General features: G+C 44.1%; 2 protein-coding genes across 4 annotated transcripts in view; one reads left to right on the top strand and one right to left on the bottom strand.

Annotated features, from left to right (window-relative positions):
- LOC125686398 (zinc finger SWIM domain-containing protein 6-like) overlaps positions 1-17613 on the top strand; it is a 522860-nt gene that overhangs the window by 305102 nt on the left and 200145 nt on the right. The gene's annotated exons all lie outside the window — the stretch shown is intronic.
- The window catches only part of LOC125686416 (uncharacterized), a 269413-nt gene that overhangs the window by 78024 nt on the left and 173776 nt on the right, over positions 1-17613 (bottom strand). The window lies entirely within an intron of this gene.

The following is a 17613-nucleotide window of genomic DNA, read 5'->3' as shown; positions in this document are numbered from 1 at the left end:
AGTGTTTGAAAATGCTTCAAAATTTGTTCTAATACTTGCCCAAATAAATTTGGTAATTCTGTAAATACCTGAGGTAAAATTGTCCATCTATATTGTTGCTTTCTCCTGCTTTCAGAATCTTCATACTCAAAAGTAAAAATGTCTCTACTCTCAAGATCCAAGGGACAGGCCCAGAAAGCATCCTTAAAATCTATCCCGCTGCACCAACAATGTTCATGTGGGATTTTACTCATCATAGCATAGGAATTCAGGACTACAGGGTATTATTTCCTCACAATATTATTAATTTTTCTTAAGTCCTAGACTAACCTATAAGACCCATCAGTCTTTTGTACTGGTAAAACAGGTGTATTGAATAGAGACATACAAGGTTTTAGTAAGCCATTCTTGATTAATCCTAATATTATGAGTATGTGATTTTCAACAGAAAGAGGATACTGCTTTTGCCTTAGTATTTCATATTCTTTTTACATAGTTACCTTGAATGGGGCTATAGCGAGTCCCCCTCTGTTACTCTCCCTGACTCACAAAACAGGGTCTACATTAGCCTCACCCTCTTCTGTTAAGGCATTCATTATAATAGTAAATCTTTCCCTACGTGTCAAACTTGATAACCCAAACAGTCTGATTCTTCTACCTATCCTGCACGGCAAAGGAAAAAAAAAAAAAAAAAAAAACAATAACAATGCCTTCAAATAGGATACAGGCACAACAGAGCAACAACAAGCAAGAGAAAAGAAAAACTAGCTCAACCCTTCCAACAACCTGTGACAAACCTCCCCCCCCAAAAAAAAAAAATACAGCCCTAATGCAAAAAGATGCTACAATTGCTGCTGCTAACCCTTAAATGAGTGTGAGGAGGGGTGGATCCAGGCTCCACCCCTTCCAGTCACTCAGATACATTGCTTGCACCTGAGCTCCCTGGGTTAGCCACACTTTTTCACTTGGTGCTCATCATTGGTTCAGGCTGTGACTTGGCAATTCCACTGCATTCCACCTCTTAACAGCATGAACCAATAATTGAATAGGTCAGGTGTGAGCTCCTGCTGTTTTGGCAACCCAAAGTACAATGAACATAGCAACGCACATACAATACCCGTTGCAATGTAGGACATCAAGGCACTGAAGGCAACTGTTGACAGTCTTTTTGTGGTTCTGTTGGGCCAGTACACGATGTTCCTTCTGGAGGCATATCTTCTTCAAGAACCAGTAGCAGTTCAGGTTCATGCTTGCCAGTTCCCAGCAGTTCAACAGTTCACTACTAGGTATCACAGTGTTTCCTCATGGACACTGGAGTGGTGTTGCTCCTACTGGTGGTTCTGTAAACTTAACCTCAAGGGGAGTAGTAAAGATGTTTATTAGGTATGAGAAGGGGTAGGTCTGCCCTCCATGGTAAAACACAGTGTTTCTGTATTGAGTCAGCACATCCGCTTGCATGGGGGGATGTCCTGGCCTATGATACCACACCCTTTGGCCTGATATCTGTGGCTGAATCACTGTATCAGGTCCCAAACGGGCGGGGGGGGGGGGGGTTATAATTTGCAACATGGACATGATTAATGTCCCCTTTGCAAGGAAAATCAGGGTGTCAACTACCATCTCTGATAGCCATGTACCGATGTCACACAGTTGACTAGATCAATCTATGCCCATGACGGGTGGGGGGGGGCAGTAGGCCCCTGCCCTCCCCCTCACCCCAACCCCACACAATGTGAAGGAAGGAAGAGAGGAAAAAACAGCAGAACAATCTATGGAGAAAAACTTATTTTACTATAATACCAGAATACAAGATAACACAATGTAATACAATGTAATTGAAATTGAGACGAATAAATCAAACAAGATAGGAGAGAGAGTTCCCGACACACAGTCAAACCTGAAGAGCTTGGAACAGCTAGGAAAGCACCCTCGATCATCCACTGCCAGGCAGTAAGAGACCGCCCCACCCAGAAAGGCCAGATCCCATGACTTCTGTAATGTACAGGGATAAGTACCTGGAATTGGGGCATTAACACTTTAATGCCCAGTACACTACATGATGTTTTGATGTGGAATACTGAAAATAAAAAAAAAAAAAAAAAGCATAAAACCATGACATTCCACCCCTTATTCTACATCATTACATCATGCTTAATATATATATATATACATGTTAATAAAGAAACAAAAACCGATTAAAATGCATTACACACACATGGCTATTCTACATATACATAGAATTAATAACTGCACTCCCCCAGCATCATGTTACCTCGTGGTAGACATTGGACATCTCCATTCTTCTGCATTACCAACCAAGTGGACCCAGGTTCCTGGGCAAAAACAGTACCACAGAGAGGCTTGCCCTTTCAGAAGCTGGACGAACCCAAACTGCCTTTTCCAACATGCTCTTTACATGTACAACAGGGACTTTACCTCCCTCTTCAGTATGTAGGGAGCTGGACTGGGTAGGACCATCATGACTGACAGATCCTCTGGTATTGACTAACCAGGTGGCTTCTGCCAAATGCTTCTCCCAGTGCTTAAATGTTACACCACCCAGTGCTTTTAGCATCGTTTTTAACAATCCATTGTATCGTTCAATTTTACCAGAGGCTGGTGCATTGTAGGGAATATGGTAAATCCACTCAATGCCATGATCTTTGGTGCAAGTATTTACAAGAGAATTTTTGAAATGAGTCCCATTATCTGACTCAATTCTTTCCGGGGTGCCATGTCGCCACAGGACTTGTTTCTCGAGACCCAGTATGGTGTTTCGGCCGGTAGCATGGGGTACTGCATATGTTTCGAGCCACCCAGTGGTTGCCTCCACCATAGTAAGCACATAATGCTTACCATTGCGAGATCGTGGCAAGGTGATATAATCAACCTTCCATGCCTCCCCATATTTGTACTTTTGCCATCGCCCTTCCTCCCACAGAGGTTTCATCCTCTTGGCTTGTTTGATGATGGCACATGTTTCACAGTTATGAATAACCTGTGCAATGGCATCCATAGTTAAGTCCACCCCTCGGTCTCTAGCCCATTTGTATGTTGCATCTCTCCCTTGATGACCTGAGGTCTCATGGGCCCACCGAGCCAGAAATAATTCACGCTTGTTCTGCCAGTCCAGGTCTATTTGAGCCACCTCAATTCTGGCAGCTCGGTCTACCTGATGGTTATTTTGCTGTTCTTCAGTAGCCCGACTCTTGGGCACATGAGCATCTACATGGCGCACCTTTACAACTATAGTCTTTGTTCGGGCAGCAATGTCTTTCCACAGTTCAGCAGCCCAAATAGGTTTACCCCTTCTTTGCCAGTTATTTTGCTCCCACTGCTGTAACCACCCCCATAAGGCATTCGCTACCATCCATGAGTCAGTGTAAAGATAGAGCATTGGCTGCCTCTCCCGTTCAGCGACATCTAAGGCCAGTTGGACAGCCTTTACCTCTGCAAATTGGCTTGATTCTCCTTTCCCTTCAGTGGCCTCTGCAACTTGTCGTGTGGGGCTCCACACAGCAGATTTCCATCTGTGATGCTTTCCCACAATACGACACGATCCATCTGTGAACGGGGCATATTTCTTTTCATTTTCTGGCAGTTCATTGTACGGTGGGGCCTCTTTGGCACGTGATACTTCTTCTCCTGGTGATGTTCCAAACTTTTTACCTTCAGGCCAGTCCATGATGACCTCTAGGATTCGTGGACGGCTGAGGTTCCCCATCCGTGCTCGTTGTATAATCAGTGCAATCCACTTGCTCCAAGTGGCATCAGTTGCATGATGGGTGGAGATAACCTTTCCTTTAAACATCCTGTTCAGTACTGGCAGTCGAGGTGCCAGAAGAAGCTGTGTTTCAGTACCTATCACTTCAGAAGCAGCCCGAACCCCCTCATACGCGGCTAAGATCTCCTTCTCTGTTGGAGTGTAGCCCTCTTCCGACCCCCTGTAGGCTCGACTCCAGAATCCCAGGGGTCGGCCTCGGGTCTCTCCTGAGGCTCTTTGCCACAAACTCCAAGTGGGACCATTCTCTCCAGCAGCAGTATAGAGGATGTTCTTTATACCCTGTCCCGTCCGTACTGGTGCTAGGGCAGGCCAGGCAAAACAGACAGCTGCTTAATGTTGTCTGTGTCCACAGCAGCTATTCCAAAGGCCCATCGATACCCCTTAGGATCCTTGAAATGCCCCCTTCTGAGATAATCAATACCTAGTACACATGGAGCCCCTGGGCCCGTCACAATAGGATGTTTTTGCCAGTCCTTACCAGTGAGGCTTATCTCAGCCTCCAACACAGTCAATTCTTGAGAGCCCCCGGTCACTCCAGAAATAGGGATTGATTCTGTCCCTTCATGACTCGAGGGCATCAGAGTGCACTGTGCACCAGTGTCCACCAGTGCCTTATATTTCAGTGGTTCTGATGTGCCAGGCCATCGAATCCACACAGTCCAATATACTCTATTATCCCTTTCCCCCCCCGACTGTGGGCAGGGCCCCTTTATTCATTACCTGTGGTAACTGGAGCAACTGCACTGGTGGTTGATCTGCTTTGTAATTCTCTAATCCGTGCGCGTAGTACAGGAGTAGGTTAACGGTGCCACTTCCTCATGTCTTCTCCATGGTCACATTGGTAATACCAAAAGACAAATAGTGGTGTATTATCCCTTACTTGAGCCTGAGAGCCTCTAACAGCTGAGATTTTTGATGGTGCACGTGAGAAGGAAGGTTCATCATCTTTAGTTAGGTGGGCTCGCTGTTACAATAGGGTGCTTTTGCCAGTCCTTACCAGTGAGGCTGATTTCAGCCTCCAACATAGTCAGTTCTTGGGAACCCCCAGTCACCCCATGAATATAAATTGATTTTGTCCCTTGGTGACTCGAGGGCATTAGAGTGCACTGTGTACCAGTATCCACCAGGGCCTTATATTTCCATGATTTGATGTGCCAGGCCATCGAATCCACATAGTCCAATAAACTCTATTATCCCTTTCCCCCCCCTGGCTGTGGGCAGGGCCCCTCTATTTGTTACCTCTGTTGTCTGCAGCAACTGGAGCAATCACCTTTTTGGAGAAGTTCACCTTGGTGGTTGATTTGCCTTGTAATTCTTTTACCCGTGCTGCAAGTGCAGGAGTAGGTTGTTTATGCCACTCCTTCATATTTTCTCCATGGTCACGTAGGTAATGCCACAAGGCAAAACTCTTGTCACTTGTTCGAGCAGGAGGACATCTTCTTTTGGTAGCTGAGACACTGGATGACACTGGCTGGGAGGAAATCAAGTTGATCAGCCCCTCAAGTAGGCTGTTTTGGGAATTCTGTTCCTCATTGGATGTATCTGTTACCACCATGGATTCATCAGCGTCAGGCACGATTGATAGTTTGTCTATTATATCTTCTTGTTTGTTCTCCATCCTGTCCAGCTTTTCAGCTACCTTTTCAATGGCTGAAACACAAGCTCGTAGAGGGCTTAGATGTAACTCCAAGTCTTGAAGTTTATTAACCAACTCATTTATAAGGGGTCTTCTTTCCCCTCTGCCATACATTGCTGCAAATGTGCTGGCACACCTTTCTGGTGCAGACTTCATTAATGTATGCCACATTTTTGGTGTACACCTGGCTCTCTCAGGATCATGCTCTTGGTCTGGATCATCAGGAATGAAATCGGGGCTATGTATTGTTTCCACCACAGCATATTCTCTCAAATAATGGATGCCTTCTTCCATATCAGCCCATTTCTTCTTCTCAGGCATCAGATCATCTTTGAAGGGGTATCTTTCTTTTACAGCTAACAACATCCGCTTCCAGAGGGTGAAGGCCTGGTTCTGGCATGTACCAATGCCTCTGTCAATGGCTGAGTCCCTAGCAATGCCACCCAAATGGCGAGCTTCTCTACTATCTAGCCACACACTGTTGGCCCCATTGTCCCAGCATCGAAGTAACCCAGTAGCAATAGGCTCATTTGGGTGACGTGAGAAGTCTTTTCTCAGACTTCAAATTTCATTCATTTTCAGAGATCGATCAACAAAGGTAACGATATCTTGCTCACCTCTTCCTCTTCCAGGACTTCTTGCCCTCATAGGCGTTGGTGACCATGGTCTTACTGAGGGCTCCTCCCCTGGACTCAGAGGTGCTTCTCTTGGACCTCAGAGCCACTCCTCTGGACCTCTTTCCTCCTCTTTCTTCTCTTCTAACTGTGTTGAGATTCGTTTCGTTTTCCGTCCTCTTACAGGTGTAACTTACGGGCTGGTTCGGCCCGGTTCTGTGACCAGCAGGGCGGAGGGATCTGCGGATCTGCGCCTCCAGGAAAGGGGAAACAGGGGACCCCAAAATACTTGAAAACAACAGCAATAATCTGAGGTGGAACAAATGATTTACTAAATATAGTATTAGCAAAATACAATGAGAGAGAGAGAGAGAGAGTCTGTCTGGATGGTAGATAGACCTCACTACAATGCTGAGGTGAGAAGTGCAGTCCAGTTGAGTGACTGAAGAAAAGCAGACGGCGAAGTGCAGATGGCGAAGCGCAGACGGCGAAGCGCAAACAGCGAAGCGCAGACAGCGAAGCGCAGACAGCGAAGAAGAACTCAGGTGACCTTGCACAGAGTTAAATCCCCTTGCTGACCACAAAGCCTCCTGGGGAAATGTAGTCCTTCTCCGTCGGACGAACATTCGGCACAAGTCAACCCCCCCCCCCCCCCCCAGTGCATTACATGATGTTATGGTGTGGAATACTGATAGCCAAAAATCATAAAACCATGACAGATCATAAACTTTCCGTTTGTTCTTGAGTTCCAACCAAAGGTCTCTGTTCAGCCAGCCCGGCCTCCTTGTGCGTCGGCTTGTCTTCTGTGACATGGGGATGGTCAGGTCCTGCACCTTTAAACCATTTCCTTAAATTATTCCCAGCCTTCCTGGGCTCCCACGCACTCCAAAACTACCTCCCAAGGGACCCTCTCAACCATGATCCTAAAGAGGTTGAAGTCCGCCCTCCGGAAGTCCAAGGTGGCAGTTCTGCTGACTCCCCTCCATGGTTCAGCAAGGATACAGAAATCTAGCATCTCATGATCGCTTTGCCCCAGACGGCCTCCAACCTTTACATCCCCCACCAGACTTTTTCTGTTAACAAACAGTAGGTCCAGGATATTGCTTCCCCTCATCGGCTCCCTCACCAGCTGTGTAAGGGAGTTATCTCCCACACACTTTAGGAACCTCTGGGACTGTTCCCTGTCAGCTGTGTTATAGTTCCATCAGATGTCTGGGAAGTTGAAGTCCCCCACCAGGACAAGGGGGAGTGACCTAGAGACCTCACCCAACTGTTTATAAAGTCCACCTCTTCATCCTGGGTGGGTGGCCTGTAGCAGACTCCCACAATAACATCAGTCTTGTTGGCCTTTGCTTTTATTCTGATCCATGTACTCTCAACCCTATCATCAACATTATTAATTTCCACAAATTCATAGTCTTTTTTAACATAGAGAGCTACACCACTGCCTTTCCTACCCAGCCTGTCTCTTTTGAAAAGCCGGTAGCCCTCCATCACTGCACTCCAGCTGTGGGAGTTGTTCCACCACGTTTCCGTGATGTCAATTATATCATAACTTTCTGAACACACAATGGCCTCCAGGTCCTCTTGTTTATTACCCATGCTTCATGCATTAGTATAAAGACACCTGAGCTCGGTCTCCTTGCGAGTGGCAGTAACCCTAGTACCCTCATGACCACACTCAGGTGTTTCCACAGACACCAGCCTCACACCTGTCCTCATGTTCTTCCTACAAAGGGGTGAGTCATCCTCCTCTTCCACCAAGGCACAAGACCATGGGGTCTTACAAACATGTCCCTCTCCTGCAAGCACAGGAACATTACATTCAGGCTCCGTATTAGTGACCCCAGTTACACCCCCACCCCCCTTTGTACCTAGTTTAAAGCCCTCTGAATGAACCTAGCCAACTCCCATCCTAAGACCCCTCTCCACCAGTGGGAGAAGCCACTCCTATCAGCCGCTAGCTGGCCCAGTCTCATGTAAACAGAGCTGAGGTCAAAAATACCAAACCCCTGCCAGGCACACCAAGCACCGAGCCAGGTATTAATCCATTGGCCCATTATATTGAATCCCTTATTATTCCCTATAGCTGGAGGAATAGAGGAGAACACAACTTGTGCTCCTGAACCCTTTACCTGTCTCCCCAAGGCTCTGAAATCCTTTTTCAGAGTCCTTAGGGAAGTTCTGCCTAAATCATCACTACCAACCTGAAACGACTGGTGCGACTCGTGGACTCTCAGGAGCTATTTAAGGCTTATTATCAGGTGGGAAGGTTGGAAGGTTAAGGGTGGGTGTTTAAATCATGCTGCTAATGTGCTAGCTCTACCGCTGGTGACTCAGGAGCCTGCCCACAAGCTGCTGGCTCCCAGCACAAGCGCAGTGCTGATGCTAGCCTCAAAAAAGCCTTAAAAAAGCCTTAAAAAAAGGCCTTAAAAAGAGCTTTTTGGTTGGCCTTTTTTACTCCAGATCCCTTGCCAGCGCAGACTTACCTGCTCAGAAGCTAGTCTCCGCAGCAAAAAAAAAAAAAAACAAACAAACAACCAATCTGCTATTGTTGTAATGGGTTGTGCCCTCTAGCAAGATGGACTATTGTTTCTGGCTGAGGTTTTGTTCTCATTTGCGAGCAAGCATCACATTCCTGACATGCTTAGACAATATCCGGTATGCGTATGGGCAGTCCCCATGTTTTAGCTGCTGCCCAGGTGGTCTTCTGTCCTGCATGTCAAAGTTTCCAATGCAGCCAGTGGGCAATGTCATCTGCTGATGTATTTTCGAGCCATCTAACTCGAGCCAGCATGTTGCTTCATCATTGTCTGGCAACTGCAAGGGTTGATGTCTGGAGACATGGTATGCTTGTACAGTCCTGTGCCTAACCACATTTCAGATATCAACCCACATATCTTTGTCCCAGATAGGTTGGGCATGGATTGTCTAATCCTGGGTGGCCCACTGTGCTATCCAGATCATGAGCCCTCAGTAGATCACCTAACTAGCTGTGCAGATGTTCAATGTGCTGTTGCTCAGATCTTGAGTTATTATCATCCACACAGCTAATAGCTTAGCCCACTGGCTACTCCGTCCATCCCATTTTTCAAACCATATCATTTTGGTTAAAGGATGGTATGTGACGGCTCGCCACCTACTTGGATTCTGTCATGGAGTTATCCCTAGATCTATCTGTGTCTATGACAGGGGGACAGAAGGCCCAGAGGCCCACCAGCCCAGAAAAGAGAAAGGGAGTGGAGGGTGTTGATGGCTTACAGGCCAGTTTGGCCTGGTTCTGTGACCCATGGTCCCATGCCCTGGGAAAAGGGAAAGGAGGAAGGGTAGGGAGATGGGAGATGGGCCTAAAGGCAGGACAGCGGCAACAATCAGAGGAGGAAAGTTAATTTACTAAATATGATATTGGACTGCAAGATAACACAATATAATATAATATAAATTTGGAATTGAGGTTAATAAATCAAATAAACTGAGAGAGTGTCAGAAACCCAAGTCCTTGCTCTAAAATTGCAGGAGAAACAACTGGGGAGCACACCCACACACTGCCAGGCAGCGAGAAAGAGAGCAAGTCCTGTGACTTGCCAGGAGTTTTGTCTTCCCCTCTGAATGCAAAGTCCTCTGGGGTATGCAGTTCTTCTCTTCTGAGAGCCAGGAATTCAGAAAATCAGTGGTCCATGGAAGTGGGGCATTCACTCTTTAAATCCCAGTGCTTTAGATGATGTTATGATGTGGAATACCAATGACAAAAATCATAAAACCATAACAGGTTCCTTCTGCTGTATCCATCCATGTACCAGAAATCTTCTGGAATATTTCCCTTTCTGTACAGGACTCTTCTTTGGGCGAGCAACCATCATTTCTTCATGTGTCTCACTGTGATATGTTAATGGTCCAAGTATCTTCTGCAGTTCTTCCTTTAATGGAGCTGATGACAGGTGGCTTATCTGACTAAGGTAGGTTACCCAGCACACCACTGTTTGTGATTGGGTCACTCCTGTCTTAGCAATGTCAGTTAGAACTTTTTACCCACTCCTGGATCGGCCAAGTTGTTTTAACAATAATCTCTGAGGTCTGAGTTATTGGTTCTACTGCCTGCAGTGGAGAATAGGTATCCAATAACTGCTTTTCAACCACACTGTATCTTTCTTCTGCTCCATACCAAACCTGTGACCAGAACCCAATTGGGGTTCAAACAGAACTCTGGTGCTGCTACAATCCCCAGCTGAACCCTTTTTGAGCTACATGCACATCTAGTTCAGCTGGAAGGTTTGGATCAAATATACCCAGTGCCTGGGCATGTTTAACAGCTATTTTTGCCTGCTGGAAGGCCTCTTGTTCCATTCTATCCCAATCCCATACTTTGCCTTTTTTTTGTTAGTTGATATAGAGGTTTTAGGAGTTACGCTAAGTGGAGTATAAAAGATCACCAGTATCCTAATATAACCCAAAACTCCTGCAACTGCTTTGGTGTTATGGGAACCAGGAATGCTTGGACCTTATCTATGATCGCTCTGGGTAAGACCTTGGTATTACCTGACCAGACACCACCTAAGAATTTAACTGATAGCCCTGGTCCTTGTACTTTCCGTGGGTTTATAGTCCACCCTTTCTCCTGTAAATAGGCAGTTAGGGAATTATAACATTGGATCATCGATGTAGTGGTACATTTTGGTACATAGTGGTACATTTTGATGGTAGATGGTTTCTTCCTATTTGCCAAGTCACACGCCACCAGATTATGATGAGAGGTAGATGAATGCATGTACCTCTGAGGCAGGACTTGAAAAGTCCATTGCCTGCCCTCCCATATGAATGTGAACTGGTCTTGAGATTCTTCAGCAATTGTAATGCTGAAAAATGCATTTGCTACATCCAGAATATAGTGATATGTTTCTATTTCTCTACTTTATGTATCCATGAGAGAGGTGATATTGGCTACAGCTGCATGGATTGGCAGCATGATTTTATTTAGTTCTTTGTAGTCTACTGTTCACCACATACTGTCTGCCTTCCTGACTGGCCATATGGGGGACTTATAGGGGCTGTGTGCAGGTCTTATAATCCCTACTCTCTCCAGCTCCTGCAGTCTTGGTGATTTCTTCTTGCCCACCCAAGAGTTTATACTGTTTTGTATTTATGATCTGGCACAGTTGCAGCAAAGAAATGGGGTCAGTTTTTGCATGGTCCCTTAAAATTGCCTGCACTGCCTGGATGCTAATATATCTTTGTCTTAGTCTGAGCTCTCCCACATTGGTCTGGAGAGTTAGACCCCCAAAAATGTCTATCCCCAATATATACTCTGGAACTGGGGCAATAGACACCCTTTACTACCAGTGTGGGAGACACCCAACCCCCAGTTTAACCACATTTGGCTTACAGGAATCGTCTGTCCCCTGAACCCTCCTATCACTGCCTTAGTGCCTGAAAATTGATTTGGGTCACCAGATATAATCAATGTTTCTGCTGTGGTATCCGCTAGTGCCATAACCTGTTGAACGTTTCAGGACCAATGAATCATTAGTTCAACATAGGGCCTCTGGTCCCCTCTAGAGGCCCTAGTCCCAAGGGATTTAGGCTCTCCTTTCATGCCATTAGCTTGGTAATCCCCAAGTCTTTTTCCTCTGATGGCTTGGTCACAGCTGCCCAACGAGTTTTATGCTTTTTGGATGGGACTATGAAATCCTCCAGATTCCACGTTTCTTGTGGAATCTGTTCTATGATTCCAACTCCTTCCCCTTTAGGAGAGGATTGATTTGACTGATTTTTAGGAGAGGATTGTTTGTCAGGTAATTGCCTCCATAATTGTAATAGGACCTGACTATGCTGTCTGTTGATCTTTTTAAATTGAACTCCTGCTGTAATCAGGTCATTGAGCATTTGCTTTCTTGAAACCCTAATGGGCCCAGATTGGAATCCTTTAGGGGCCAGTCTCTGAGGTCATGGATGGACCCCCAACCTCTCCACCACCATTTGGACATTGCGCCTGGCCTGTAGGCACTCTGTCTCCCCCAGATCTGCCTCCAACTGAGCAGCCTGTTGTATTATGGCCTCTGAGGCCACTAGGGGGTTTAGTATGAGTACCAAAGTACAATACTGGTGTGGTGGGTCTTGTTGCAGGATGAGATCTCTCATTCCTGCTAAAAATTTAATCAGATCCAGACTTTCAAAGGCATCCTCATAGACTGCCTCTTTCATACCTAATTCTCTGATATATTTTTGTTAGTCTTCCTTAGCTGACCATAAACCTGTTTTTAAAGATATGTTGTTTTTGTTTGGCCATGTTACTCAGCATGCAGCCATCAGCCATTAAATTAATGAATGATTTTCTTTATTATGTTGGATTGTTGCATATAGTCTTTGACTGTGGGCAGGGTGGATAGTAATGGATGTCAGTTTTGAAATTACTGGTCCATTTACAACGACACTTTCTACCCCCATGTCCCATAACGAGATCAGCTACACTGGTACACTTTCAGTTTTTGTCTAAACTGTTGCACTAGATCCATGAGCTCAGCTGTCATGTACGGGCACACCATTATATGTAATGTAGCCTGGGTGGGGGGCCACCCCCACTGGTCTATCTTGCATCTTTTTTTTTTTTTTTTTCTATCATAATAGGACAAATCTTGAAGGGATCTGGCTCAAGTAGAGCCTCAAGATCCAACGTTTTAGTTCCTTTATTTTTAGAGTCTTTTTTATGCAGGTTCCTTTGTTCAGGGTCACCAGTACTTTCTAAAGAGATGTTTTGGACCTTTTGTAGGTGAGTGATCAGATTCAGTTTTTTTCCCTGTCAATATTGTAAACCGTCTTTCAAGTTTTTCAACTCATTTATGTAGTAGTTGATTGTCATTGGCCAGAGACTCTTCAGACACATTCAACCAAATTAAAACCATCAACAGCAGCCATACCACAGTGGATGCAGCCAACTGTCATTCTCTAGTAATCAGTATACCTTTGCTAAAGCCATGAAAATACTCTGCCCTGCAGGCTAGGGACCTATGGATATTTCCTCTGTCCCTCAAGGGGGCCCATTTTTCATTTGTGGAAGCAATCCCATGATATGGGGATCTTAAGAATCTCAGGATGTGCCCTGGCAAGATCTCATTCAAAGGGGGGTAGTTCCCCCCCCCCCCCCCCCCTTTTTGAACCACCCCATTACATTACTTATAAAAGCTATTTTAGTATTTATACGGGCCTTATGACAGAGTATCAGGGTCCCATCTGGCTCACCAATAATATATGGCAAAAGAAGGTGATAACAGCACCTTTGAATAGGATACAGACACTACAGAGCAATAATGAAAGAAAATTGGCTCACCCCTTCCAACCACCAGTGACAACTCAAAAGAAGTACAGCTTCTACCCAAAGAAATGCAACTTCTGCTGCTAACCCTTAAATGAGTTAGCCACACCTTCTCACCTGGTGTTCAACCATTGGTTCAGGCTGTGACCTGGCAATTCTGCTGCATTCTTCCCAATAGATTACTGCCTGTCTCAGGAATATATAGTAACTGTCCTCGAACTTGTCTATCTTTAATTTGAAGTACTGTACGTTCAAAACTGACACCATAAATCCCTCTCCTCCTATTCCTCTCACTGAAACTTGTTGAGTGGATGATTGCATCCCTGGGGGAATATAATTCAGAGGTCCTGTTTGCTCCTGCATCTACAAAGGTCACATCTAGCTCTTGGCGTTCCAGCTTAAGATTTATTAAGGGCTCTTGGTGGGACCTATAACTAAAGAACCCCTGACTCCCTCCTACTCCTGATCATCAAATGCCATAATCAGTTTTTCCTCCCTCTTCAGCTCCAGGCATTCTCTTCTAATATGCCTGGGTTGTCCACACTTATAAAACATCTTTGGCAATTCCTGACCCGACTCCAGGGGGCCTTGCCAAGATTGCCTTTGTTGGAAATATCCAAGTAATTTTTGTCAGGACGGTATCTCTGATAAAAGCAGAATTTATTCGCGATTGCAATGACAGGCGTACCACAAGCAGGAGCGCACCTATGGACACAACATATATACCTTTATACCATATATATACCATATATGCCTTTATACCCTGTTTTCTCCCCCTTGCCTCCCCCCTCCCCTGTTTCCCCAATGGCTGGGTACTCCAGGTTCACAATCTTATCAGAAGGTTTACATGTGCTATTTACTTGTTAATTTATTTGTTATCTGGTGCCAGTCAGTAGTCATCCTGTTGTTTCCGAGATGTCTCAGTGCTCTCCTTGTCCTATTGATATGGTGATTTTCTTTAAAGTCCTCATCGTTAAACAAAGAGCACTGGGGGATGATGTCAGGCCTTCCAATGTCTCTTCAGGCGCTTCCTCGGGCATGTCATGGCTTGTTCTCTGGTTTGCTCTCGTGCAGGATATTCTTGCAGTGTCTATGACAAAATATACATATATACACTTATATACAGAGTGTGCATTCCTGGGAAGGTTCGTCTATACGATAAGTGATGTAAACTATCAGAGATCTTCCCCAAGTTAAGTAGAAGGACTCCCAAAAAGAACTATGATAGCGGAGATCATAAAATAAAAATAATATACAATTCTAATGCAGAAACAACACTTGATTTTGACTTTGACCCTGATCGATATCTCTTTCACTCCATTCTCCCTACCTCCTCATTCCCCTGTCCAAGCGTTTCTTCCTCTCACCCTCTGTTGAACCATGGACTCCATTCTCTGTCTATCAATTTGGTCCACAGTAGAAACTAGCATTTTAACTTTTTTGCTTTTGTTTCTCTTCCTCTCTTTTTACATAAGCCTTCTGTGCTTCTTTCAAAAGATCCTCTAAGGGTCTCTCACTCCATCTATATACCTTCTGGATCCATCTCTGGATATTTGGCCAGGCTTTGGTTACAAAATGAACGTTCAACAAGCCCTGTGCAACTGGATCCTCAGGGTTCATCCCTGAATATCATCTCTTCCTGTCCCACAGTCACTCTAAAAAGTCACTCAGTGTCTCATCTTTGCCCTGTTGTATTTCAAAGGCTTTAACAAAATTTTGAGACATACGGATGGCTTCTCTAATCCCTTGTACAATTAACTCCCTTAAGGTAACTCCTTATATTTACTCGGTGTTGAGGGTTATCGCTATCCCAGTTGAGGTCTACACTGGAAAACTTTTGTTCTGCAGGAATGTTTCCATCACCACGGGGATTTCTCCTCTCCCATTCCTTCATTGCTGTTCTCCTTGTAATTCATCTATCTTCCCTCATAAATACTTAACAGATATATAAATACCTAATAGATACTTAATACTAACATCATTTCTGCCCATGAATAAAAATTGGGTTCTAAAAATTTATCCAACTGTTCTACCAATCCAATTGGATCCTCAATTAGATTTCATTTCTTTCTTAAAACTTCTAACCTCAAATGAACGTTTTCCACATATTTTTCAGTGCTAGTAGCAGGTTGGGAACCAGTGAATGGAAGGAGACAGAATGGAGCAGATGTCAGGGGAAAGGGGAAGGCACATGGGGAGGAGGAGGATGAAACATGAATAGAGGCAAGTGCATGCATGCTAAGGGAAGAAAAGAAAAAACACACACACACAAAGACAGAAACCCAAATAGGCTGAAGAGGGTGAGGTCACTGACATTATGGTCCCTTCACCCAGATGGTGGCCTTTGTAATGCTACAGGAGTTGAGCCCAAGGCTTGTTCTCAGGAGGAATTTTGTCTTACTTCTCTCATCCTGCAGAGAATGGGACAGCCTTGAAAACTGTTCAAGGGCCTTGATGAGCTCAGATGCATTCACAGCTCTTGCTGAAGTCACTGGGAGCAGGATGCAGTTGGAGTCTGTTGAAATGTGAAGTGGTTTTTGTGGGGTTTATTATAAACACACTTGTCCTTGTGCTGCATTTGTACAAAAATAAACTTCTGAAGGGGCTTCTGAGATGAGCTGCTAACTGTAGTTATACTTGACATAGCTTCTCCTCTTTAAATGGAATCTGGCTACAAAGTATTGTCTCCTCAGTGCATTCAAGTAATACTTGATTTTGAAAATAAATGAATAAATCCAAGTTAACTTCTCCAAGGTTTTCCAATATGCCACACCTTTTGTTGAATAAATTAAATAAATTCTCTCTTGGACAGTGCTGAATATATTGATGCTTAATAAGAATAAGCATTTGTAATTTGACTGTTTGGGGAGATAAGTTTGTTGAAGAAGATGTCTAATAGAAAGTTATATAATTTGATTTTAAAATAAGTTTTTAAAAACAGTATTAGCTTTACTTACTCTCATGGCAAGTTTCACATGCTTAAAAAAAAAAGGCTTGCTGTACTGTATTTAACCACTGTGCAGCAATAATCTGCATTAGTATAGTATCTCTCGTGTTCTGTACTTCTGTATCTTGTTGAGATGTTTAGATTTTTTTTTTTGCTATTACTTCCCCATTCCATGATGCTCAGAATATTTGGGGACTTGCAACCTTAAGGATCAGGCTTTGTTTCTAGTGGTTCCTGTGTTAAGGCATACTCATATGCAGAACTACTCTAGGAATGAATGTAATGTGATCTGGGTATCCATTTTGCATTCTAAGTAAGCAAAAGAATACTTGAATGTGAAAATTTGATTATCCTCGAAGAACCATCTGCATTTTTATTCTCTTTTATCTGGTCTGTCATGAAGATTGCATAGTTCAGACATTCTCTAAATCTCCTGTAGTATATAAGGCATATTCTTAATGAGCAAATGAACTGTTGCTATATAGCATTTTCAGATGTCTCCATGCTTGTCACGGAGTTGACCAGATCAATCTATGTCCGTGACAGGGGCGACAGGCCTCTGCCCTCCCCCCCACCCCAGTCCCACAAAAAATGGGAAGGAAGGGAGGAAAAGAGCAGCGGCAACAATCTATGGAGGAAAACTTATTTTACTATAATATTGGAATACAAGATAACAAAATATAATACAATTTAATTGAAATTGAGATTAATAAATCAGACAAGATGAGAGAGAGAGAGTTCCCGGGACCGAGTCAAACCTGAAAAGCTTGGAACGGCTAGGAAAGCACCCTCCAGCACCCACTACAAGGCAGCAAGAGAGCGCCCCCCCACCCGGAAGGGCCAAAGTTCATGCTGATGAAGAGACAACTGATTTAGAGAAAAATTCTTCCATTTGAAAATTGTTGCTGGAGACCCTGATGAATTTATGCTTGCCATGTTATATAGTGTCAGGGAACAAGTACTAAAGTAATGGAATGCATGAAATTTCAGTGCAAATTAGTCTTCTGTAAATTAGAGCTCCATAAAGAGAACATGTAAAACAGGTTTTCAAGTTCGAGTGTATCCAAATTACTGAAGTAATTGCAGTTAAAAATATCTTCTCTATTAGACTGCAAAAACAAACAAACAAAAAAAAACAACAAAAAACCAACACAAATAGTGTTTGCTGGAACTCTGAGATACAGATGTGTTTGGAAAATGAATTATATTATCAGGAATACTTCTACTGGGTTTTGAGTGTGGAAGTATGTGTTTATAAAATACATTTCTAACTCATGCACTTGTTTGGTACATGTAATATGAAGCTGGAAGATACATTCACTCCTGGTAGAAAAATTAGAAGAAAAA

Source organism: Lagopus muta, chromosome W, assembly GCF_023343835.1.
Source record: "Lagopus muta isolate bLagMut1 chromosome W, bLagMut1 primary, whole genome shotgun sequence".
NCBI lineage: Eukaryota > Metazoa > Chordata > Aves > Galliformes > Phasianidae > Lagopus > Lagopus muta.
This window is presented reverse-complemented; position numbering and strand designations above follow the sequence as displayed.